We start from the raw sequence: 26,441 nt of genomic DNA on the forward strand, positions 1-26,441 counted from the left end.
GTGGGTGGTCTCTGCAGAGCTCCGTATTCCTAGCTCAGTCGGGCTGAAGTCTCTTCACTGGGGCAAATAAACTACTGGCTGAGCTTCAAACAGCCCTGTTAAATTTAAGACACACCTGGCCCTTCAGTTTTCAGGACTCTTATCGATGCTTCCACTTGGAACTCACCTGTGTTTTCTATCTCACAGTGGCAGCGAGATTGACTTCCCTGCCAGGATTTCTGACCTCTTCAGGATTTTTGTTCTGATGGGAAAAAGTAGCCTGTGGGTATTTCATGTTTGCCTTCATAAGAGTAAGAATCAAAATAACCCCGGCAGTGTGACCTTGCATATGTGTAGCCCACAATCCTCTCCATGTCTGCCTACGAACAGGAAGCAAGCCCGTTCTTTGAGGCCTTTCTGTCTCCTAGCAAGCCTCTGTAGGGTTTCCCAGACTGTCAGGCTCAGAGGAGCAGAGAGCTTCCTGTTTGCCCTGCCTGCAGAGTGGCTGGTGAGTTTAAACCACTGGCCTTGTGTTAAAATCGAACCCAGAGCACCACAGGGTAGGGTAGTGATTGGAATTTTCCAGACGAGAACTTATTCTATTAACAGCCATTCAACATTCGATGAGCCTAGGTATTGAATGAATGATCGTCTACTTGAAGGCCAGTGGTGATAAGTACTAAGTACTTTAGTACCCATTTAGTACCCACTGAGGGTCAGGTTAGGTCATTTCCATGGCCATGCTTGCCCTCACAATAACACTGCAACATAAACATTAGGAGTCTCCTGTCCACGATGGTGGAAGCAAAGGCTCAGAGAGATTACGAGACTTTTCCAAGGTTGTAAAGCTAGTTGGGGACTCAACGGGATTTGAGTTCAGGTCTGACTCTACAGGTCGGGTGTTTCCCAACACCCATCGCCCTTGAATCTGGAGAAGAAAGAACCTCGCTGGCATTGCCGCAGTGCCAGGAGAATGGAAAGTCCAGGGGAACAAGGTCGTTCTACGTACAGAGGAGGATTATAAGAACCTCATGAAAAATAAAGGAACATGGGACTTCCTGAGCAAGGTCATTTGTTTCGAAATCAGGGTCATTTTGCTTCACCAAAGGGAGTCTCTGATGTGCAGCTGTTTACCTGATGGCCACCCCCCAGCCCTTCTATGTTTCATGCGCTCCACTCATGCTGTGATGTGCATTTCCCTTTACCTTGACTTCCTCTTGCCCATATGCATAACAAGCCAGGGCTGTCTCATTCTGGGAGCTGCCCTCCCATAATCCTGGCCACACTGTCAGCAACCATCAGATCTCCTTTAACTGCCATCAAAGAAAGTCTTTGGAAAAAGTGACTGGACAGTCTACTTAACACATACCCCAACTCCCATGACAGTCCAGTCCTTTCCAATCATCGTAACCCTATAGGACAGAGCAGAACTGCCCAATGAGACAGGTACTACGATCACAGCAGTAAACCAAAATGTAGGTTAACACCTTACTGAGGCCACACAAGTAGGAAGTGGCAGAGTTAGGATTCAAACCCAGGTCATCTGAGAATGGAAGTTTTGTAAGGTTAACTTGTTGTTGCTCATTGTTATATCCTCAGGATTAGGTAAATGCCCCCCCAAAAAGTGAGTGTTCATTGAATATTAGCTGAATGAATGAATCTATCACAAAGGTCTCTCTCAGTCACAATGCTACACTGCCACTCTTGCAGTCTGACTTCTTCCCCACTCTGCCCTAAACCTGCTCTGTGTAAATCAGTGACTACTTACTAGACATGCTGTTATTTGACACTGTTGACAATTCCTTACTAAATTCCTCTTTCCTTCCGGTAATCCCTCCCAATTCTCCTTCCACGTTTTCAGTTGATCTTTTCAGTGTGTGTGTGTGTGTGTGTGTGTGTGTGTGTGTGTGTGTGTGTGTGTAAATGATTCCTTCTCTTAAATCTACCCTTTAAATAACAGTAGGCTCTGACTTTGGTCCTCTTATTTTTGCTATACACGAACTCATTTAATTTAGAATTTCAAATACCAACTAGAATCTAGCTCCCATCTACACCACATCCAAACTCAAGACCAGTTTTTGGCGTGCCTGTGTATGTTGTAACCAGAGTGCTCTCGGTTACTTTAAGCATAATCTCTATAAAGCATAATTACTAGGTTCTCCTCCGTTTCTGCTCCTTCTCCAGAAGCTTCTGTCTTAGTATATGACAGTACATCTACCTGGCCACCCAAACAGAATATGGGCATCACTACCCACACCCAATAGTCACTTATTCCTGTCTTATGTACTAATATCTCTCAAAATCTCACTCCCTGTGGCCACTGTTGCTGTCCATTCATGATCACCCCCACCATCTTTCTGAAACACTCATGTCATTTGACATCATTTAATAGCTCTCTGTCATATACAGAGTAAAGTCTAAACTGCTTGTATATCATAAAATAACTTCATAATCCACGCCTGCCCACTTTCCTTGCCTCATATCCCATTAATCTCCTACCAGCAGCAACTACTTCACGACCGTTGCATCTTCTTAAACATGCCTCCATCCTTCTTCCATACATATTTTCTATTTAGAATATCCTTTTACCCTTCATAAGTGAAGATAAGTAAAAAAAGCCACAAAATCCTAGAAACCTTTATTGAAAAAAATAAGTGTAAAGCTACTGTTTCTCAACCAATCCTTCATCTCAGCCAATACACTCCTGAAGGCAGCATTTCCTGAAGGCAGCATTTCCGTTTCTCTAACCCTTCTCTGACGAATTCTGAGGCTTTTCTGTTTATACCCCCATAGAACTCAAATTATGTTCTTTTAAGTAGTCTTTGTATTGGGGGAACAAAAAGGATCTGAAGGGCCAAGATCGGGGCTATAGGATGGTAGAATTCCCCACACAATTCTCATAGGACAGACCTTGCTACTCAGCAGAGAGCAGAATTTTTCAGAGAAGGGTTAGCGAAATGGACACACCGCCTTCCATGGGCATCAACCTCGATGGAGGATATGTTGAGAAATAACAGCTTCACATTTGGATATTTTTGTTTCAGAATGGTTTCCATGATGTTTGTGACATATTTTTTGAATGAGAAGGTACATTTTCATAATGGGGGGTAATTCCTCATTTCAACTTTCCTGCCTTTTCCAAACCACTGCAGTTGTCCATTTTCTTAAAAGATTTTCTTAATAAGCCCATTGATTGCCCTGGGTCCTTTGAGAAAATCTATCCAGATGCCCCTTTGGGAATCCCAGAAAACTATCACCATGACTTCTGAGCTGACCTCTCTGTCCGGGAATTTAGCTGGCCCAGCAGCTGCCCTCAGAAATCACTGTTTTGGTTGGAGCTTGTTCTCAAGATCACATTGGTAAATCCAAGATTTGTGCTCTGTTACAAGTCCTTACATAGAATCATATTAGCTTTGCTTTCGCTTAAAAGGTTGATGGAAAGAGTAGTTCTCTGAACTGGATGGTCTTTGTACAAGGCTTTTTAAAAATAGTTTCTTTTTTTGTAATGCACGCTCACAAAAATAAGTGTATTGTTGAGGACAACTTGTCTATTGCCATTCATTAATCACAGTGACATGTTTGAACATATTTTTGTTTGGAAAGAACCTCTGTGTATATGAACTATAGCCTTAGTAGCAATTCTTTTTGACTTACCTTGTAGTTAATAAGGCTCCCTGGTGGGGTAGTGGTTGAAGTTGGGCTACTAATCACAAGGTTGGCAGCTCAAAATCACCAGCTGCTCCTGGAGAGGAAGAAGAGGCTGTCTACTCCCATAGAGAGTGACAGTCATGGAAACCCCCAGTGGCAGTTCTACCCTGTCCAACAGGGTTGACATGAGTTGCCATTGACTGGATGGCAGTGAGTTTGTTTTTGTTTGTTCGTAGTTGATAAAATCCTTATAACACTCACCATCAGCCAGTTCCAACATCATCCCCTTTATGAAGTCTTCCCAGGATCCTTTTCCTTCAGGCACAATTAAGTGTCTTTCCCCTTTACCTTCTCACTGTGGCCACGACATTCCTTTTATGCATGTAGCACCGACTTTCAAACTGTAGGCAGAGACCAGCCATCATTGTGTCGCTGTGTCCCATCACAAAATGCTAGCTTTCCAGTTTAACAAATCTTTTCCAAATCAATGCGTTAGTAAATTAGTAGCTACGTGAAGGCATAAATGAAGAAAACTGAATCCAGGGCTCTGCCACCCAAATGATTTTAAATGTATGAATCTGAAAAGTGACTCAATCAGTTTGATGTAGACCAAAAAAAAAAAGATCCTTTGATAGGAGAGGATTGGGCTCAGAGACAGTTGACTTCTCTAAGCTTAATTATATTTTTCAATTAGGAGTGTTTTAACCAATCCTCAAGCAGTTCTGCAGTTGGGTTGCTTGCAACTCAGAAGGGAATATGTCATTTAACCTATGCTCAACACTGTGGAATTAAACAGTTCTTTTTAAAAGAAATGAAATTTATATTATCAGCTTTGAGAATGGGGAAAACATTGTGAGCCACCCCTCCATCCCAGCAAAGAAGAGTAGCCAAATGCATCTCTTAGAGCAGTGCTTTTGTCTGTTGTGTTTTACAATCCAACAGTAGGTGATGATATCAAGTTATGATTCACTAGGAGCCTGATGGTGTCGTGGGGTACTGGTTGGTCTGCTGACTGTACGGTCAACAGTCAATTCCACCCACTGGTGAGAAAGATGAAGATTTCTGCTCCTGTTGAGACTCAGAAACCCAGAGGGACAGTTCTGATCTCTCCTACAGGGTCTCTGAATCAGAATTGGCTTAAGGAGAGTGGGTTTGTTTTTGGTAACTAGCATTCTTTTGTTAAGTAAAATGGAACACAATCCAATGGAAAATACCAGAGAACATTGCACATGAAAAGAGAAAGAGCTTGTGAAATTAATTTTACATTTCTGTATGCTTTTCATGAGTGGCATTATAATATGTATTTTTTCCTTTTTTTAAAGAAAACATTTTATTGTAATAATCCATAAATTAAATGTATCAAGCACATTTGTACATATGTTGACATCATTATGTTCTAGACATATATTTTCTATTGAGCTCTTGGTGTCAGCTCCTCTGCCCCACTTCCCTCCCCACCCTCGTGACCCCTTGATAAATTATAAATTATTATTAGTTCCATATCTTACACCAACTGCTGTCTCCGGGTGGTAGCAGTGGTGGTTGTGTTATGTGACAATCATCACAGTTGGTTCCTCCTTCCTCCCCTCCTCTCCCCACCTTCCCTCTACCCTCCTGGTATTGCTACTCTCATTCCTGTTCCTAGATCTCATGTGTCGTGAGCTCTTATGTCTTATCTGTACCTGTGCACATGCTATGGTCTAGCCCAGTGGTTCTCAACCTTCCTGAAGCCATGACCCTTTAATACAGTTCCTCATGTTGTGGTGACCCCCCAACCATAAAATTATTTTATTTTTTTCTCCTTTTTTGTTGTTAATCATTTTATTGGGGGCTCATACACCATAAATTTATTTTCATTGCTACTTCACAACTGTAATTTTGCTACTGTTATGAATCGGGCAACCCCTGTGAAAGGGTTGTTCTGGTCTAACCCAAAGTGAAAGGCAGTGCTGGGGTCATGACAGTAGGTGAGGAAGCTCTGGTTGAGTCATCATTTCCTGTGACCCCTCTGTGAAGGAATGTCTCATTTCTACAGATGGGTCTCTGCTCCAACCTCCCTGCTTCTCAACAATGTTTTTGTGTTTGTTTGTTTTGGGTCTTCTGATGCCTGTTATCCGGTCATGACAGCACCTCATGATCACACAGGCTGTTGTGCTTCCTCCATGTGAGCGTGCTGTTTCTCTGCTAGATGGCCACTTGTATAATTGCAAGCCTTTACAACTCCAGGCATGATATCTTTTGCTAGCTGGGCACCATCAGCTGTCTTCACCACATTTGCTTATGCACACATTTGTCTTCATCGATTGTACAGGGAGGCTGCAACACAGAATTACAGGTTGTTATAACAAGATGTTCTTGCATTGAGGGAGGCCCAAAGTCCGTCCACAGCCTCAGTGCATTGCCATATAAATATATGTACATGGGCCAATACCTCTATTTTTATGAATTAATGTATTAACATATGTACACACCTATGCTTATACCTCAATCCATGACTTTGCTTCCTAGATCGTTCCTCTGTTTCCTTTTACCTTCCTCCTGCCCCACCAACATGCTCACCCTACTTCCACCTCTTACTACTTCCTTTCAGCTAGATTGTTGTTGCTCCAATACCCCCAGGATCTCTATAGCCTCATTGTTGTTGATTTTAGTTCCCTAGTTGTTCCTGTCTATGGCGTTGTTTGCTCATCACTCCCTTCCCTCACCTCCTTCTCCCCCCAGTTCCTCCAGGACTGGCAGTCCCTTTGCTTTCTCCTCAAGCTTGCTTCCTATGCCTATCTTATATAAGTAGGCAAAGCAACAATGAGACCAAACAAAAGATTGCAAGATGAAAAAGGAAAAACAAAACCTACATAATTCCAGGTCTGCTCATTGACCCATATGACTGTCTCCCCATGGATCCTGGGGGAATTCCGGGAGCTGCTCCTCTTAGCCTGAAGTCTATTTTTGAGACTCTTCAGGGGCTTTGTGTCTTTCTTTTCTTTGCTCCTGATGCTGATCTGTTATGTCCCCTTTTCGTTTTCCCTGCTGCGGAGGGCTCAGACTAGACTAACTCCCTGCCTGTGTCCCCAGCATGTGCCTCTGTCGTGGTATGCTCCAGTGAGGGGACAACATGTCTTGAGCTATTGTCAGCCCTAATGTCCTCTCTGTGCCTTAGCAGCTCTGTGCAGGGATATCGTCTTCCAGGCTTAGTGTGCCAGTATGGGGTCTAATCACTCACTCTCATTTTCTTTATTGGTTTGCTTCCATGTGGGCATGGCATGCCTGCCCCTCTCTCCAACCTGTAGGTTTAGTGTTGTCCTCTGTAATGCTTACACCTAGGGAGGGGTCAGTTTGGCTCTGATTGGGGCCAGGCATGTAGCCCAATATTTTCATACATTTCCCCACATGGTTATGTTGCCCTTGAGATTTGGTGTGCCAAGGTGGGGTCTGCATGCACATTTGCAATTCTGTGGAGACATAAACAATATTCTCCCCCTGGGTGGGCTAGTGCCCTGCTCCCCCTATGCCATCATCTCTCTCCCCCTCCACCCTCCTTCTCCTTTGTGTTGGAATAATATGCACCTCCTTGGGGTTGCTCTGACCTGTACCCAACTGCCTGTACCTCAACCCATATAGTGTGAGGCAAGTGGCTTTTCATCTCTACTCACTGTGCTGATTGCACTTACCTGAGGGGACTCATGTTGTACCTGTCCTTTTGTAATTGGCTAATTTTGCTTAGCATAGTTTCCTCCCACTCTTCCCATGAAATGACATATTTCATGTGATCATCAGTGCTTTTTAGTGATGCCTAGCACTCCATTGTGTGTATGTGCCAGAGTTTACTAATCCACTCATCTATCATTGGAAATAAAGGTTGTTTTCAATTGTTTTCTATCTTAAATTGAGCCGCAATACACATGGGAGCTCAGACAATTGGTCATGGTTTATTTCTTACCGCCACTGGGTAGATGCCCAGTGGAGGGAAAGCTGGGTCATAAGGTAGCTCAATTTCCATTTGCTTTAAATATTTCCAGATGACTTTCCACAGAGGCTGTATGTATCTACAAGACCACCAGCAGTGGAGGACAGTTCCTATCTCACCACATCCCCTGTAACATTTGTTGCTCTCTGATTTCCTGATTTGGGCTAGCTTCAAGGGTGTTTGACGATATCTCATGGTTGTTTTAATTTGCATTTCTCCGACGGCTAATGATTTGGAGCATTCTTTCGTAGGTTTATTGGCCATTCGGGTCTCCACCCTTGTGAAAATTCTGTTCAGGTCTTTTGCCCACTTCCTCAGGGGCTTAACTGTTTTCCACTTTTTGCAGACTAGGAGGGTATTATAGATTTTAGTAATACGCCCTTTGTCTGTTGTTTCATTGCTAAAAATCCTCTTCCAGTCTGTGGGTTCTCTTGCTACCTTATTGGTGAAGTTTTTCTAACCACACAGGTGTTTTATTCTTAGTATATCCCACTTGTTGATTTCAGGTTTACTTGTGTGTGTACCTTTCCCAGTTGCAGTTAGCCTATGTATTCTCTGAGCCAAGATTCTTAGGTTTATCCCAATTCCTTTGTTGATGGTCCAGATAGTTTGGGGTTTTACTTCTAGTTCTGTGATCCACCTTGACTTTGTTCTTGTGCATAGGGTGAGGTACACATCTTGTATAAGTTTACTATGAGTGGATATCAATTGCTTTCAATGCCACTTATTAAAGAGTGCAACTGCCTCCTTGATGTTTTTTGGGCCCTTGTTGAAAATCAGTTGTCTATAGGCCAATGGTTTTATTTCTGAGTTTTCTATTCTTTTCCATTGGTCTGAGTATCAGTCATAATACCAGTACCATGCTATTTTGAAAACTGTGGCTGTTTAGTAGGTGTTAAAGGCAGGTAAAGTGAGACATCTGATTTTGTCCTTCTTCTTGAGGAGTTCTCTGCTAATTCTAGGCTTCTTCCTTCTCCATCTGAAATTGGTGGTCAGCTTTTCCAATTCTTGGAAGAAGGTTTTTGGTATTTGAATAGAGATGGAGTTAAACTTACATAATGCCTTGGGTAAGATTGACATCCTTACTCTATTGATTCTTCCAGTCCACAAGCATGGGTTATTCATTCATTTGTGGAGGTTGCTTTTGGTTTTCTGTAATAGGGTCCTGTAGTTTTCCTTATATGTCTTTTGGTGTTTTGGTTAAATATATCCCTAGATATCTCTATTTTTTCTTGGCTATTGTGAAGGATACTGCCTTCTTGATCTCTTCCATGGCCTTGTCCAATGTATGTAACAACCCAATAGACTTCTGTTTGTTGATCTTGTATCTTGCCACTCTTCCATATTCATCTATTGCTGTCAGTACTCCTGTTGTGGAGCTTTGGGAATTTTCAATGTATAGAAACATGTTGTCTTCAAATAATGCTAGTTTCACCTCCCCCTTCCCAGTTGGATACCTTTAATGTACTTCAGCTGTCTTATGTTGTTAGCTAGGACCTCCAATATGATGCTGAATGGAAGTGGGGCAAGGATTCTCCTTGTCTGGTTCCCTTTTTCAGTGGGACTATTTTCATCTTTCCTTCATTGACTACTATGTTGGCTTTTAGTTTGTATAGATAGTTTGTATTAACTTGAGGAATTTTCTCTCCATCCTATATTCTTGAGTGTCTTAATTAGGAATAGATGTTGGATGTTGTCAAATGCTTTTTCTGCATCTATCTATATTTTCATGTGATTATTATACTTTTTCTTCTCAGTGCAGTGTATAACATCGGTAGGTTTTCAGATGTTGAACCATTCCTGCGTCCCTAGGATGAATCCTACCTGATCATGGTGGATGATGTGTTTTATATACTTTTGTATTCTATTGACCAATATCTTAAAGATTTTTGCATCTATGTTCCTTAGAGATATCGGTCTATCGTTCTTTATTCCTCTGGGATACCTGTTTGGGTATCAAACTTATACTGGCTTTGTAAAATGAGTTTGGGAGTTTGCCATCCTGTTCTATGCTCTGAAATAGTTTATTTAGGATTGGTACCAGCACTTCCCTGAATGCTTGGTAGAATTCTCCTGTTATCAGCCATATGACCTGGGAGCTTTTTTGGTTGGTAGTTTCTTGATAACCATATCTATTTCTTCTTTTGTTGTGGGTCTGTTGAGGTTCTTGACTTCTATCTAGGATAATCTAGGGAGGGGTTGTTTTTCCAAGTATTTGTCTATGTCTTCCATGTTATTGAATTCATTAGAATACAAACTTTCATAGAATTTTGTGATTCTTTTAATTTCACAAGGGTCTGTTGTGATGGCCCCTGTTTCATCCCTCATCCTGATGTTTGTTCCTTTATTTCTTTGGTTAGGCTTGCCAGCAGTCTGCAGATTTTGTTGATCCTTTCAAAGAACTAGCTTTTACCTGCACCAAATTTTTGCAATGTTCTCTTGTCTTCCCACTGGTTTAACTCTTCCCTGATTTTTATTATTTATTTTCTTTTGCTATTGGAGGGGTTGTTCTGTTGACTCTGTTCTAGTTTCTGGAGGTTTTGTGCTAGCATATCAATCATATATCTCTCTTCCTTTCCTATATATGCATTTATTACTATCACGCTACCTCTGAAAAATGATTTTGCAGTATCCTATGGGTTTTGATGCATTGTATTCTCAGTCTCATTAGTTTCTAGATACTTCCTAAGCTCCTCTCTAGTCTGGACCAGTGTCCATTCATGTCGCAGAAGATCATTTTTCATCCTCTAATTATTTGCCCTTGTTTTTCTGGTCATCCTTTTATTGATCTTCAGCATTATGGCATGGTGATCCGAAAAGGATGTCTAAGTAATCTCTATGTGTTTGAATTTACCCAAGCTTGACTTATGCCCCAGCATATGGTCTATTTTTTAAAAATAAGCCAAATGCACTTGAAAAGAATGTGATTTTTTTCCCATTGGAATGGAAGGCTCTATAAATGTCTATCGGGTCCAGTTGCCAGTTGTGGTGTTTAGCTCTATAGCCTCCTTACTGAGCTTCTTTCCCAGTGATCTATCTTTCTCTGATAGCAGTGTATAAAAGTTACCTACTATGATCCTTGAATCTGTGATTTCTTTTTTCATCTTTTGAATTGTTTGCTTGACAAATTTTGTGGGTCTCTTGTTAGGCGTATATATACTTATTATGCTCACTGGTTCCTGGTTTACTGATCTTTTGAGCATTATGAGGTGTCCCTCCTTTTCTCTTTGTTATGGTTTGCACCTTGAGGTCAATTTTGTCAGACATTATGATTGCTACCCCTGCTTTTTTAACTTGAAGTTTGCCTGGAATATTTTCTGCCAGCCTTTCATTCTTAGCCTATTTTTGTCTGTGAGCTTAAGATGTGACTCTTGTAGGCAACAGATATATGGGTTATGTTTTCTGAGCCAGCCCGCTAGCCTTTGTCCTTTAATGGATGCATTGAGGCCATTGACATTCAGAGTTAATAACATGACCTATGGATTCATTGCTGTCATCTCATGCCTTTTGTGTTCGGTGTTTTCCTATATCTCTTCATAGTATTGTGCTGTGTTTGTGTGGGGGGCTGCATTCTGGCCTTCTTTTCCCTCTGAGGCCACAGAATATGTATTTACTACTATAGTGCACCATCAAAAAATGTAGACAACACTGGTATGGTTATGAACTCTATTGATTATTAGCCTTGCTGTCCTTGTGAGACTTTGGGCAAATGGCAACTGAGTGCTTTTAAGAACTGTGTCCAAGGCTTTCTTTCCAAATCAGATGCCTCTATTCATGTATATCATTTATTTATTTCACCTCTTTGCTTGAAAATTCAATAATTATCTAAAGCCAACTCCAGACTGCCCTTTTTCTATCACTCTATTTCTCTTTGAAACTTACCCATCTAAATAAATATAATTTAGATGCACATGTCAAAAATAGATAAAGTATCCTTGATTTCTCTCTATCTCTCACCACTACACATAAAGCATCATCAAGTCCTGTTATATGCATCATCAAAATATTCCAAATTAATTTATTCCAATCCATCTGTTTTCTTCTATCCTAATAAAGGTGAATGCTATTCTGTCTTACATTGGTTACTCTAGAAAAACCAGTGGCATATATGGATATACAGAAAGAAAGATGATAGATAGATAGATAGATAGATAGATAGATAGATAGATAGATAGATAGATAGACAGATGAAGTGGGAGAGAGAGAGAGAAATTTAGATAAAGAAAATTACTCTCAGAGTTGTAGAAATGGGCAAGTCTGGTCAGAGTCCAGGCAGGTTTCAAGTCAAGGGGAAGTTTTTTTCTGACTTGTATAGCTTCAGGAAGCTGATTAGCCCAAGACCAGCAGGAAGATCACATGCTGATATCAGCAGAAGAGAATGAATCATACGTCAGCAAGTCAGGTGTGTGATTGTAAAGGCAAATGAGTCTAAATTCTGCAAGTCAGATGGCTGGCTGCTGATGGTTCCTGGAATCAGCAAGCAACATGGCAGGCCACTGGCTCAAGTCCAACGAGCTAGAGGTCAATGAGCCAGATGCAAGCAAGCTTTTCTGCAGTGTCTCTGAGATATGAAGTGTGTCATGCCCCTGAGGAAACTTCATTTTAATTATATAAGAGCTGTGACCTGAGTAAGGAGTTTGCATTCCACCCTAATCTTCTTATTGATCATTGACTGCTTACTACAGACCCCATTATAGAGTTGGTTACATTTTGATATGTCACATCATGGCAGATGAGTAAGCCTTAATTGCCAAGACACTGAGAATCCTGGCCCAGCAGACCACAAGATCTATCTCGCATTCTTACCATTTTTTTTTTTGCTAGTTTCTTCACAGAACAGCCAAAATGATTTTTAAATGTATAAATCAGATCATATCACTTCCTTTTTAGCTCCTCCAATTTCTTTCCATCCTCAGCACACTTTTGATATAACATACACTCTCTCCTTAAACTGCCTTACAGCCGGTACCTGATGTGGCCCTGCCTCTCCCTCCAGCTTCAACTGGGACATAGAGATGATTTTGATGGATGAGCTTTATGTTAATTTCGCAGAGTTTTCAAGTTGTGACCATCTCCTTCTGGGATGCTCCTCTAGCAACCATGGTACTGGTCCCTTTTTGTCCTTCAGAGCTCAGATGACATGACACCTCCTGGGTGCGAGCTTTGGTGACCACTATTTAAAGTAAGCATTAGTTATTCTATTTAAAACTTACTTTATTTTGATCGTCCATATGGCAGTAAACTGTGTAATGTATCTCTTTTTTAACATCTGTCCCTATCCACCCTCCCCAAGTAGAAAATGAGCTCTAGGCAAGCTAATTTGTTCATTTGATCCTCACTATATCTCCAGTATCTATAACTGTCACTGGCATAGTCTGGAGAGTCAGATGTCTTGTGAATGAGAGATGAGTGAATGTCATTAAGGTTTCATAATTTAAGTTATACGAATCCATTGAGGTGCTCACAAGGGCACTATTTTCCAACTCCCTGAAGCCCACAGTTTCATTTCTGATAGACTACCTACATAGAGCCCCGGATCTTCCATCCCCTCACACCCTTCCCTTTCTCCACCCAGTATGTATCACTTACGTCATTTGCCTCCTAAAGGTAGTGTCTACCTCCATAAAGCTCCTGGATCCCATTCATTCTGCCTACCACCACCCTCCTAAAGCCAAACCAAACTCACTACCATCAAGTTGATGTGTCCTCGTAGCAACCCTAGAGGACAGGGTTGAACTGCCTCTGTGGGTTTTGAACACTGTACCTCTTCACAGGGGGTAGAAACACCAGTCTTTCTCCCATCTACTATCCTCAATCCTCTTAAAATTCTGCAAGCACCATATGGCCTCCCTGCTCCAAACCTTCATAGTTTTTCACACAGCTTACATCATAAAGTTCAAAATATTAAGCCTGTGTCAAAGAACCTTCTAGTGAAAGCTGCCTCTTACTCTTTAAGTGGCCCTGGACCAGCCACTGGGGCTCTCTGAGATGAGTTCTTTCCCACTTTCCTTGGTAGCTTACATGTTTGCTTAAAATGCAACCTGAAACCTCAATACCATGTGTTTCCAGCATACTGGCCACTTCCACCAGCCCCAGTCACTGAGTCTACAGTGACTATCACAATAGTTATCTGAGTTGAAGCTAAGGGTACTTCAAGATGATTTCAAGAGCTCCACAAACACAAGGTCCTTCTGAAAAGTCTCTTTAAAATCAGCTTGGAGAGTTTTGTAAGACTTCATGATCACCTCTTTTGGAAAATGTGGTAGCTTTGGTGGTTTTTGATGAATGATCTAGTGAATCTATTTATTCTCCTTCATTGCTCTTGATTTGAATTAGTCTGGAGTGTCAGTTTCCAGTCCTGGATGAACATTAGAATAAGGTAGGGTACTTTCCAAATAAAAACTAGCAATTATGGAGCCATACTGTGTAGGGCTATGATCAAGAAATAGTATATAATTAATTTACAGTAAATAAGACTCCAGAGAGGACTAATTTTTTCCTAAAATATAAAGTATCATAGTTTAAAATAAAATACATAAGTGTAGGATGGGGAGGTAAGAAGTAGGAGACAAGGGAAGACTAGGTGACTAGGTGTGGCAGTTACATAATCCACAATCAATTTGAGAAAGGGGTGGAGTCTAGCCTGTCAATCAGGTCAAAACTTGACGATCTCTTTTGGAGCTGTGACAGAGATAAATAGCTCACTGGGGGCCAAGCACAACACTCTCTCTGCTTTGTCTTCCTGCTGACAAGCCACGTGGAGCTATGCTGATGGAGCCAGAGCCCTGGAGCTGGAGGAGTCACATGGAGACCCATGCCAGCACTGAGATACTCCAACCACCACCAGATTCACAAGACTTTCCACTCACTGGCCTGCGATCTTCCTGCATTTGCATCATTGCATGTGTTACATAAGTCTGAAGAGGAATTTATAGACTAGTATCAGACATATGGGCTAATATCAGATTTATGGACTTGATCCGGCCTGGGTTGGGATGTTTTCTCAATATACAATTGCTCTTTTATATAAAGCTCTTTCTCTCACATACATATGAGTGTCTATGAATTTCTCTAGTCAACCAGACTAACACAATAGGACAACTAGAACAATCGACACATGTGAGAGGTAATCTATGCTAGGCATTGCTCAAACTGTACTGATGTATCTACACTGCAACCCTGTAAGCAATGCATACCTATAACGCATTAGTTAAAGTTAAAGAGTCAAAGGCATAATGAAAAATGTTAAATAATTGCCCAAGGACAGCAAAATGATGCTGGGGTTTAAATCCAGGAAACCAGACTTCCAATCCCAATCTAATCCACCACGAAGATCAGCAGCAGCAACAAGCATCCGCTTTAGCATTTTCCACCTCTGATTGCATTTTATCGTGACCACCCTCTTGTGGGGTGGGGGCTATTAGTCTATCATGTCCAACCTGCCATTGGGAAAACGGAAGCCCTCACAGCTTACTTGACTCGACAAAGAACACCAGGAACTCTACCAGCAAAGGGGAGCTGGAACGTCCTGTGTTACCTACTTCCAGCTGGCATAGTCGTGTTTGTCTATCAGAAAATTCCGGGCAACTTCCTGGAGCAACCACATCTGCCCATGAGAAACAAACCCCGGAAGCTTATTCACGAAGGCAATGGGGAGTCTGCAGCAGAAGGCTGGCCTGTCGCATGTAGAGAAGTGGGAAGCAGAGCCCTCTCACCGAGAGACTTCCCGATAAGGGAATTCTGAATTCAACATTTTCTCTGTGAGGATCTGGGCTGCACATGCTTTTTGTCACGCCATTGCAAGCCCACATGTCTATTGTTTCTCCCTGATCCTGGATGTGGAGTCCCTCCCCATCCTGGGAGCAGAACAAGCAGGCTGCTCGTCATGCTGCTCGCAGCTCCTTGGACCCTACACAGCATGCCAGGTTCTAGCCCAGCCTGCCCCTTTCCCTTCTTCTCCATCCTGACATGTTCATGATGAACCTATTTTCACGAAGGGGGACATTTTCATTTAAAAATGGCCATCCCGTCTCTGCAAAGCCTGCCCATTGTCCATCTGTGACGTGAGCACACTGTTGAGTTTTTGATCGCTACTGACAAGTGAACATGTGATTCTTCCCCTGTGTCCGCATAGGTCCACTGTGACTGTGCATCTTGGAGGAAAGATCAGCATTAATGATGAGAATATCAGGAAGCTTGGTCAAGCTGCAAAGTTTGAATTCAGTGGTTCAGAGGGAGCTAGTGTAGATTTTGGAGCAGGAGAGGGAGACAAGACCTACTTTAGAAAATCAATCTGGCAGTGATATGTAGGGTGGATGGGGCAAGGAAAGGAACAGTTGGCTGGAATGTGGTGCTGTGAAGCAAAGAGCTCGGGAGTATTGGCACAGAACATGCAGATTTATCAGCACAAACCATTCTCTGTACTGAAAATCTGGTCAAAAGCACATCTAACTGAGGATGGATTTGTATTGGCAGGACACTGTTTAAAATATGTGGCTACCCTGAGCTACTTTTATCTTCAACTACCATACTAAACAGAAGCTTCTGTGCATCTGTCATTACTGAGTCAGTGTCCTCCTGGCTGCATTAAACCTATTTTCAGACCTGAGGGTCCTAGACAACTAACAACGCCTCATCAGGAAATTCTTTTTGGTACAGAGGATTTGAACCAAGCAGAACTTTCTACTACCGTCCTCAGGTCTTGAATGTTCTCTTTCTTCAGTCAGTTTATCCATCTCTGAACCCAGTTCAGGTCATTGTATAGACCAGAAGGACCACCGTTCATGCCCTGCCAGTCATGCTTCATCCTCCTGCCACCTATTCCAGAGAAATCAAAGCAATTCACTAGAGTCTTACCAGGTTGTATTGTGCTCTTTGTCCCTGACACAAGTGACAGACAAGTTCAAGGCAAAGGGTTTGGGACCTTCCTCCCATGAGATGGCCTTTTTGATCCTGTAGCCAAGTCTTGCCATAACCTACAAGTTCCACCATCTGGGCTCCTTGAGCAAAGGTAATCATGGCCAAGACATAAGAAATTCTCAGACCCAGGTACATATGAATCGGGGTCCTCAGCTTCCACATGTTCTTCCCATTTTTAGTGAAACAAGAGTAGGAAAACTTCCGTCACGCCTGCCAAATTATGGTTCTTGTGCACTGATATCACAAAACAAAAACCTCACTGCTACTGAGTTGATGCCGACTCCGCTGACCCTGTAGGACAGAGCAGAGTTGCTCCGGTGGGCTTGGGAGGCTGCATACCTCTACAGGCCAGAGAGCATCCCCTTTCTTCCTCCCAGGGGCTGGGAGTTCTAACTACGGACCTTGTGGTTAGCAGCCCGCCAGCCACTAGGCATCCTTCTGCATCAGTATAGAGAATGTAACACAGACTCAGGCATTTGGGAAACAGGTTTCTTGTCTTTTAGTCACTGGGGGAAGAGGGGGCTTCTCCATTGCTGCCTCGCCATTCCGGTCCTTCTCCATTGCATGCTTGTGCTTACTGAATTTGTAGTGAGCCATTTCACATGCGTCTCCCCAAGCTCAGGGAACTGAACGTGCCCCCCCGCCCACTCAAGTTTCTCTGCCTCCCTCTTTCTCATAGGCTCTGGCCTTCTCTCTCTACCACTCCCCTCTTGATCTTCCCAGAGGAGCTCACAGATCATAGAACGGACAGTCCAAGCGGAGCTTCAGTCTCCAGGACACCCTCTCTGCCTCTCTGGATAACCTAGTTACAGTTGCTCCTGCTGCCTTAAGAAAACAAGAGCTCTGCTTTGCACAAGGCCAGCCTTCCTCTTCACAGTGCGACAGGAGCCTTACAGTTCCTGGTTCTGACATTCTAAGTGGAACCCCGTGAGATGAGGAGAGGCCCAAAGCAGATTCGGGTGGCACATTTAAAGGCCCAGACCCAAATCAAACACGTTTCCTTGGCAGTGTGGATGAGTCACAGTGGCCGCAGAGTCCTGGGTTTGGGGTGTCTCATTTCTAGACTAGAATAAAGTCACATTCGTCATTGCTGGTTCATGAGCCTCTGCCTTCAAAGACATAGGCTAGAGGCAAGGGTAAGGCACCCACTCTCATACCCAAATGTCTGAACACTACTCCTCAAGCCTGTCTCTTTTTGCTTCAGTTTTTTGGAGGGAAAATTAGCAGGCTTCTAAGAAGATGCCCCTAACTTCTTAGCCACATAGAGGGTATTTATCAATGGAAAATTTGGTCCTAAAAATGTGAATAGGAGAAATAGCTGAGATTTGGATGGAGGCTAATGTAATTATCTGGGTTTCATTTATTTTAACAAGCAAACTGAAGTCATTTTGAAAATTAATCAAAAACAGACAATGCTCCATTATTTAATGTACTCAATATGCACTGTGCCCATGCTCCTATAGGCAAGGGCAAGCATATCAACCTTGCATATTAAATAGTAGACAAGGGGATGATTTTTGCTTTAGGGATAGAAAATATTTTTAAAATTATTATTATTGTTGCAAACTTGAACACTTTCCTGTAAGCATTGTTTGCTTGGAGAAATTTGCAGAGTTTGGCAATTTTCCACTGTCATCATGCATTGCTTTGGGTCGGGCAGCAAGGCCTCCAGAGGGGAAAAGGGTAAACAATCAGACAACGGGTTGGAAAAAAATCCTATTTGTTACCAGAGCTTCTCTGGCCTGACTGCTGACGAGTTGACCCATTCATTGCATAAGCCACATACCTTCCAATTCTGAAAAATAGCCACTGTTGGTCTCCATTTAGGCATAGCCAACAAGAGAAGATACTTGAGGATTCTTGCTAGCACGAGCTCTCTTGGTTGTGAGGCATCCACCTACCACCCACTACCTGCTAGTCGGTTCTGACTAATAGGAGCTCTATGTAGGGTTTCTGAGGCTGTAAATATGTATGGGAGCAGAAAGCCTCTCTCCCTGCAGAGCCTCTCATGGGTTTGACATGGAGGTTTGAATTGCCTACCTGGCAGTGAAAAGACCAGTGCCTAACCCACAGCACCACCACGGCTCCCGTTCCAGGGATCTGCCATAGGAAACCTCTGGGGTCTTTGTTCTAACAACTTTCTGGGGAGGGGCTCTAGTGGCTGGCCTTGACCTGCTGGTGGGAATTCCTGGTGTGGCACAATGGGCTGCTTTGCTGGTAAAGCAAAGCTTTCTGTAGGACGCTTTCAGGAGACCCTGTAATTGGATTTCCATGGTTCTGTTGAACCAACTGGTTCTTGAGAATCATGGCCATTATTCTTTCTGGACCCTTACTCTAGGTTTGAAACAGGAATGAAGAAATAGCTAACCAGCCACCTAGCCAACCAGCCACTGTATGGTTTAGAAGCCATTAACCTAAATACCGAAGGTTTCTATAGACATAGGTGACAAGGCGCTTAAACCAGCCATCCCTAGCCATCTGGCAAGGGTTTGTAAGCAATGGAGCATGCATCATATTCCTGTTCACAAGCAAGTTACAACCCAAAACAATCGGGCTGACCTAGTTAGAACTTGGAAGAGAGGATCTTCTTAAACCCAGTGAAGGGAAATTAAAATATAATGCAGGTAATAAAGGAATTTTAGTTTCTTAACTCAACAAATTTTTGTATTAGCCTTACTGGTTTTGAACTCGTTTCCCTTTAAAATTAATTGTCTTTCGAAAAGCCCGAGTTAAGGTTTTCTGTATATGGGGCAGAAAACTCTTACCAGATCGCAGGTGCAGGTCAGACTGCAGTTGTGGGGCCTGCTTGCTTGGGCGGGAAGATGCGCGTGCATTGATGTCATCGTGTTCAGGTGAGGAAGCCTGGGGCGTTTTCCAGGAACTGCAGTACACAGGAGGACATGCAAAGCAAGATCCTAGACGACATGGAGCCTAGTACAGCAGACAAGAAAAATGCCCTTGACTTGGACCACTCCCCTGAGTCCTTTCTTTCTCCCCTCTTTAAAATAAATAAATAGACTTCTTATATTTCAGGTGAAGGTTTACGCAACCAATTGGGTTCCTCGCACACATTTTTCCAGATGAATTGGTCTATGCCATTGGGTACAGTTTACAACGTGCCCGCATCCCTTTGATTTTCATTCTGTTTGTTCTGTTTTCACAGATGTCACTTCCCCTCCCCTGCTTGCATCTCCTCTTGGCTTTGGGGGTGAAGGTTGACCGTTGAGTCTCTTGGGGTTAATTGTTCAAGGGAGCATAGTACCCACGGGTAATGTCGTTGATTTTATATGCCACTTACTTGGTTGAAAGGTGACCTGCACAAATAACTTTAAATCCAAGTTCAAAGGATCTCTTAAGGTGATAGTCTCTATCAGTCTAGTAAGTCGGGTCCCCTTTAGAGGGCTAGTAGATGGACATAGACAGACTGAGGGGAAACGTAAGGATCACTGTGGTCCTGAGTGAAGAAATAAGCATCTGATTGCCAGATTGTGTCTACTCCACTGAGACGCGATCTTCCGTGTGAGTCTGCAACTGAGAATACAAGTGGGCTGTGTGCTCTATGCAGAGCAGTATGGATGAGAACGATGAGGTAAAATGGGCCATGTGGAGAAGAGATGTAGGTCTCTGTGAGGATTCAGCCAAGACACATGGTGAGTCTTGCCGATGCCTCTCAGTTTTCTCTCATTTGCAGGTTGCTCAGTATCGAGACCTGAAGCTCGGTGCCCACAGGAAGAAGCTCCATTCTGGTTGGGGAGGGCTCTGTGCTTCCAGGAGAAGCACTGCTTCCTTGCTTACCCTCACGGTCCTTCACTTAGAGCCGGCATTCTAGAACATTAGGAGACAGTGGAGGGGGGGTCAAGGTCATCAACTGGAAAACTCAGCTTTGGATCCAGATCCACCCCGGGCTCTGTCGATGCTGAGGGAGGCTATAGTAAGATCCGGATCCTCATTTGGCTTGCAGATACCCAGAGAGCAGAGACCTAGAAAGATAGACACCACGTATGAGCTCAGTTCTCAAACATGCCTCCTCTCTCCCATCTTCTTGGACCTCTTCTCACTGCTCCCTGAACACACGTTGGGTCTTGCTTTCCAGCTGACAGGGCTCTGGTCTAGTCCCGAGTTGAGAACATTAAAAATCTTTCTTGATGCTCTGTTGCTAAGGCCCAATTCCAGCATCTTGGGTTAGCAATGTTTCGATCTAAAGGTGACCTGGGTGTAGGGTTCTATGTTCTTTATGAGGAAATGGTATATTGGATACAGATATTCCCTTGATCTCTGTGTTCCACAACCTCGAAAATCGCTGCCATCAGTCAATCCCTATGCCCAGTCACCCTGTGAGCCATGAGAGAACTGCCCCCTGTGGGCTTCTGAGGCCAGAAATCTCTCTAGGAACAGAAAGTCTCATCTTTATCCCATGAAGTGGCTGGTAGGTTTGAACTACCAACCTTGCAATGAACAGCCCACTGGGTATGCCACAGATATTATTCTATATGCCATAGATATTATTTAAAAAGAACAACCCCAAACACCAAAACACCCAAACCTGTTGCCATCTAGCGCATAGTGATCCATGGGGCCGAGTGGAGCAGAGCTGCAGGGTTCCCAAGCAAATCTGTATGAAAGCAGATGGCCTCGTCTTTCTCGCAGAGTGGCCAGTAGGTTTGAACTGCTGATCTTTGGATTAATGATCAGGAGATTCACCACTGTACCACGTGGCTCCTTATGATTGGAGAATGTTTCCTTTCTACAGACTACTGTTGATATGTTCCAGACGCCATTCCACCAACTGCCTTACTTTCCATTCTCCCTTCCTGTTTGGTCAGTTCCTGGTAAACATACTTATTTTTCCTGGTAGAACACTGGTTCCCTCATCACCACCACTGCCTTAGAGTGAAGCCACTACCTGTGGTGCCCGCATGCTCCATCCCCACAGAAAGGCCACGTGTTCCACACTGAGGTAGCCTTCCAGCGGGAAACAGCTCCCCGTGTACCCAAATCCGGATGTACTCTCTTCTCTTTCCCTTTCTGTCTAATGCTGAGCTCTTGGATCCCTTGGCTCTTTTGAGTCACATCCTGACTGTTCATCACACCATGGCTACCCGGCCCACCAGGAGTTCTGTGTTTAAGTGGAGCAAAATGCCCTTGGAGCTGTGTGGGCTTCAACAGAGCTGATTACAGCCCTGGCACCGAGGCAGAGAGCTCGTGGTGTGGCTGCTCGGCCCAGCCTAGCTTGATCAGGTTGGCTGGGCCTACACTGCTGAGAAATCTTTTGCCTGCAGCCTTCTCTCAGCACGCTTCCCACCTAGGAGAGCAGCTGGCACTGGGGTGCTACCAGAGCAAGGAAGAAGCCTGAGAGCCGGACTCCAGCTTGGGCCCTTGAGGGGAGCGGGGAGCCTTACCTATTCTTTTGGGAAGCTTGGCAACACTGCACTGCTAGTCATGTTTTTGGAATCTTCTAATTCTGGGGAAGATTAGGGAGGGGAGCACACAAGCTGAAAGTTTAACTTTCCTTGCCCTTTCTGCCCCGTACCACCCCCCCCCCAAACTTTCTCATGCTTCTAAAAGTCCTGGGACCTCGGTGAGTGCCTGCAGGGAAAACCTCATCTCTTGGAAGGGAACTTAGAGGAAGGGGGAGTAACCTCTGAAATTCTTCGATTAATTTAAGAAGACTTTTAGATTCAATCTCAGAATGGTTCCAACCCCCGACCTAAGGAATCTGGGTCTTCTCAAAGGACCCCCCTTCTTCACTAAAGCCAACCCATACAGAATCTGTTTCTCCCTAGAGCACAGGCTACAGGAGCTGGGGACAGGCGGCAGGGGGCCATGCAGGGATGCACTGCTGGAGCACTCCATTCCTGTAGCACCCAATCTGTCTTCTGGACCATTCCCTGCTGGAAAAGTCCGGCTTTTCCTTAGGATTAAGGAGCTCTGGTGGTATAATGATTATAAGGTGGAGTGCCAACTACAAGGTCAACAGTTTGAAACCACCAGCCGCTCTGTGGGAGAAAGCTGGGGCTTTTCTCCAGTAAAGTGTTACAGTCTTGCAAACCCAGAGGGCCAGTTGTACCCTGCCCTGTAGGGTCACTCTGAGTAGGTATCAACTGGATGGAAAAAAGTTTGCTTTTTTCCCATTAGAATTGCAAGGAGGATAGGACTTGGATCACTTTTTTCGGGGCGGGGGGTGGGGGGTGGACGCCTGGGGAACAAGAAAATGCTGACTTTGTGTAGATTGGTTTATTTCTCGGGGGAGAGAGTGGAGTTCAGCAGGAAGCACTCAGATGCAGAAAGGCATATTCAGTCTTTTGGCATCAGTGGTGACGCTGTGCCAGTAACCATGTGAATGGTAGGTCTCACCACTGGAGCCTGGGAATGCTGGGAAGTGATGGTGAGGTAAGCAGGAAGGACAGTGGCAGTTTGCCACCACTCTGAGTGACCACCAGCCCTGACTGCACATTTTCAGTGCAGGGAAGAGAAATAGGAACGGAACCCAAAACTTCCTTCAGGGCTTAGGGCTCAGGGAGGAGACTCACTGGCTACTGCCTAGACAAGGAGCCTGCCAGGGGATGCCAAAGGGTCCGAATCCTGAATGTAAGAGTGTTGACTCGTACCCAAATCCCCTTCTAACGGATTGGCTAGTTATATGATATCATAGCATGAAGGATAATGACATCATTGCACAACCAGAAAACTGCTCAGTCATATTGACACTTATTTCATTGGGTCACCATTCAATCCATTACAGATTGTTGGGATTCTTATTCAGGTTTGTAATGATAAGAGACTCCCTGGGTGGTGTAAATGGCTCACATGTTCAGGTGCTAACTGGAAGGCTAGAGGTGCAAATCCAGCCCAAGTTTCCTCTGAAGAAAGGTCTTCTGAACTGCTTGGGGAAAATAAGCCACTGAAAACGCTATGATGCACAGTTCTGCTCTGACAAATGCGTTGGGCTGAGTTGACAGCAAGTGGGGTCTTTTTTTTTTTTTTTGGTATTTATAAAGATAGGACATCAAAGTCTACCATTTAAGCAATATATGTTGAACATCACATGGCCTTTTATTGCTTTACAGGCTCATTATTATCTGGTGACACAGGGACTCTCACTAAAATCAAGTAAATTCCAGCTCACAGCAACTCTATTAGACAGAGTTGAACTGATCCTTGGGATTTCTGAGACTACACATCTTTTGGGGAGCATCCAGCCTCATCTTTCTTCTCTACAGAAGCCGGTGGGCTTGAACCTCTGACCTTGTGGTTAGCAGTGCAGTGCTTGGCTCACTATACCACCAGGGCTATTCTTGATAAGATCGAGGCTATTTAGAAAGAGAAAGAATGAAGAGAGAGAAAGCTATCCAGATTGTAACTTCATTTACAAGTGCTCAAAATACATAACTAAGTTCAGTTTTTACCCTGAAACATGGAGAGTCATTTTGCTTCACAGAACATTACTTCTGGGAACATGAGAAATTTGATATTGCTATCGTCGCTTCAGAAAATTCATAAGCTGAGAAATTTTCTTTCTGTGTTACATCAGATAAATAAGCTTGATCATCAGCATCATGATATTTCAGATCATTGGTTCTAAGATGCATGGGTTATTTTCCTCCTCCTCTTTCACATTTCATAATGTCTGAAACCAGATTGCATCTTGCTGAATGGTAGCCTCCGAGGCTGGCAGCACCTGTGTGCGACATCGTCACCGATCTCTGCATGCGTAGCATTTCTTCTAGCTCTTTGTATCTTTGTTTATAAGGTTGATTGTTTCTTTCTTGTACTAACTTGCTACATCAAAATGCTCTTCACTCTATTTTCACAAAGAGTTCTCCGGGATTAGGCATGGGAACCAAAAGTTACTGTGGGTCCCCAGAAAGGTGCAGGGAAAGAAGAGCAGGGTATAAATTTGATCATATTGAAGCAAATGTGTGATATTGGAAGAATGACAGCAACTCTTCATTTCCTTGCAAAGTAATAACCAAGTGACTTATAGGACATAAAAAAGAAAGGTGCCCAGTAATACATGAAGCTTTGTCATGTTTGTTCATCGGTATGTGCAAAAGAAGTGGGCAACATCAAGCAGGAAAGCCCCATTTCCAAATTTGCAGAAGGGGTATTTGGCAGATGAGAAGAAAATCTCATGTGCCCCAATGCCCTGACTTCTCAGAAACTGGCACTGGATAGAAAGATGGATGCTGAGGACTCTGAGTCAAAACCAATCCAGAAAAAGGCAAACGCTCAATGTCTAGGATTTTTAGCAAATCCTTAACCAAATTATTTGACTTACATTTTCTTTTTGATGTAAGCATACAAGTCCTATTTTTAAAAATTACAGATGTATTTAAATACACTACAAGAAAAGATTTTAATGTACAAAATAGTAATTTAAAGCAATGGTGTATGTTACATAGTTTAATTGGTAGCATTTTCTGGAACTTAAAATAATTGTATGTCTTAAATCAATATGGCATGTTAGATTTCATGCAATATGGTATATCATGTTTGGGAACTTCCTCATCCCATTTTATCTGACTTCATAATTCAATAAAAAATTTTAGATTCTCAAGCAATATTCTCAGCCATTGTTCATGTCTTCAAATCTTACAATCACAATTAATAGCCCGGTGAAATTCTCAGAGCCAAAGTCAATTGCTTTAAAACTAATTTTGGAGATGTTCACGGAGACCTGTTGTGAGATTGACTTGTTCTGAGGATTTTAATGACTGAATAAATGAAACATAATTTTTAATGGTCAAAAATAAATGTCCTGTCAGGAGAGAATGTTTGCACATGTTTCAAACATCAAATGAATAGCCCCTAGTATAAATTTTGTCAGTGGCATGTAGCAATAATGGTTAAGTTGTTTAGCAAAACTTACCAAATTTCTACCTCTGAAAGTCAGTATTTCCTTCCTAGAAGGCAAGCTCGGCATCGGATGGGATCATTCTGTTTGATTCACCACGGTGTGCTTTAGCTGTCCCAATGCCTGACACTTAATAAGCAGTCAATAACTGTTTTTGAATGAGTGAAAGAAAATCAACCCGACCCAGGCTACAAGGGATTCTATTAACCCTCAGAGAGGTCCTGGGAGATGGTGACAAGATTATGGCTTTTTAGAAAAAGACAATTTGCTTCTGGTCACTTGTTAATATTCATAGAACAAACTCACTTGGTTGTTAGGGGTATATCACTGATGTAATAGCTAGCTGCCTTTTGCGCACTTAGGATAAGAGATGAGCATACAGGATATATTAACCAATGAAATGTAGCCCGATTGTGACAAGTATTCTTTTAGATGTATCATTTAAATGAAATGAATATATTTTTGCAGATTTATTCTAGACCCTTGATACAGGTGAAAAGAGGAGCCTTTCTCTACTATTAGGCTTGTTTATTATTGGTTCAGGGAGTGGGTACAGTGAACTTGCAGAGCACAAAAGTGGACCAACTAGGAAAAAAGACCATTTTTTAATCTTTTGGAATGTAGTTCTGACAGCAGGAGGGAGCAAGAAGATTTGGGTTTTAGTTCTGGCTCTGAATTGAAGAATCAGCAAGGCACCTTGCTTAGCAAGTCACTCAATTTCGTTATCCTCTGTTTCTAAACAATGGGTTGAAAGCAGATGGTGCCTGGTTATCCAAAGGTATGGAGTCTGAGGTCATAAAAGCTTGAAGATGGACAAGCAAGTGTCCATCTAGCTGAGAAGCAACAAGCCCACACAGAGGAAGCCCACCACCCGGTGCGATCATGAGGTGCCAGAGGGATCGGGTAAAAGGCATCAGAAAACCCAAAAATCCAGCCAAACAAACCATATTGTTGAGAATGAGGTGGGTCGAAGCAGAGATTCAAAACCCATCTGTAGACAAAGGGACATCCCTTTACGGTAAGGTCACAAGGAAGGGATGAGTCAACCAGGGCATAGTAGAGCACCAATGAAACATA

This window comes from Tenrec ecaudatus, chromosome 6, assembly GCF_050624435.1.
Source record: "Tenrec ecaudatus isolate mTenEca1 chromosome 6, mTenEca1.hap1, whole genome shotgun sequence".
Taxonomy (NCBI): domain Eukaryota; kingdom Metazoa; phylum Chordata; class Mammalia; order Afrosoricida; family Tenrecidae; genus Tenrec; species Tenrec ecaudatus.